Source organism: Onychomys torridus, chromosome 8, assembly GCF_903995425.1.
Source record: "Onychomys torridus chromosome 8, mOncTor1.1, whole genome shotgun sequence".
Classification (NCBI taxonomy): Eukaryota; Metazoa; Chordata; class Mammalia; order Rodentia; family Cricetidae; genus Onychomys; species Onychomys torridus.
Genome location: NC_050450.1, coordinates 37,405,169 through 37,406,409, shown reverse-complemented (window position 1 = coordinate 37,406,409; position 1,241 = coordinate 37,405,169).

The window sequence follows — 1,241 nt, the reverse complement described above, 5'->3', positions numbered from 1 at the left end:
TGTCTGTCTGTCTGTCTGTCTGTCTCTCTCTCTCCACCTACCTCTGCCTCCCCAAGTGCTGGGATTAAAGACATGCATCACCACCTCCCAGCAAGAATATTTTTAAGAAAGATTAATATATTTTTTGAATGTGAATGTTTTGCTTGTGTGCATACACAGACTGTAAGTGTACTTGGTGCCTGCAGAGGCTAGAAGAGGATGGCAGATCCCCTGGAACTGGAGTTAAGGACAGTTGTAAACTATCATGTGGGTGCTGGAAACAGAACCTGGAGTCTTTTTGAAAAATGTGTTGTTTTTGAAAAATGATTTTGAGATGGAATCTCACTGTGGCCCCCCTTGGCCTGGAACTGTCAGTGGAGACCAGGCTGGCCTTGAAATCACAGAGCTCCACCTACATCTGTGTCCTGAGTGCTGGAATGAAGGCGGGAGCTATCCTGACCAGACCCTTAACATCTGAGTTATTCAAGATCCCCTTCATTAGGCTTTTCCTCTGATTAATCATTAACTCACTGTAGATAGAAAGGGAAGGTCAATGACTATCCAATAAACAGTCCAGGCATTTCTCGGTTACTTTTTCTGATACTGAAGTGACTGTGGGGTTTCCCTCTCCCTTGCCCTTCCCCCAACATATCAGCAATGATATCTTGGTACTGTTTGTTAATCACCACACCAGGATACACTGCACAGAAAGATCCATGCTGATTCACCCTGGACTAGCAGGGTCTTGTATATAGCTGGGTGACCTGTGAATCTCAACCTCACACCTATTACACATGGAGGCATGTACAGACAGACATGCACAAATCCATATGCACATGCATACACACACACACACACACACACACACACACACACACACACACACACATACACACACTTGCAAATGCCTTGCAGCCACAGAGCCTTGTACCCATAATTGTGACAAGCTAACGAAGTCATCCTCCACTTTGCTTTGTGACTAAAGAAAGGGCCCAATATTTCTGTCAGAGGTAGTATAAGTGTCTCAGCTCCAAGCTCAGCAAATTTCGTTTCTCAAGAACCTTGTTGTTGTTGTTGTTATTATTTTGATGTTTAAAGACAGGGTTTCTCTGTGTAGCCCAGGCTATTCTGGAACTCACTCTGTAGACCAGGCTGGCCTTCAACTCAGAGATTCACCTGTGTCTGCCTCCTGAGTGCTAAGATTAAAGTTGTGCATTTCCACCGCCCTGTGGCCCTTGTTCTTATGTGTGACCCCAATCTCT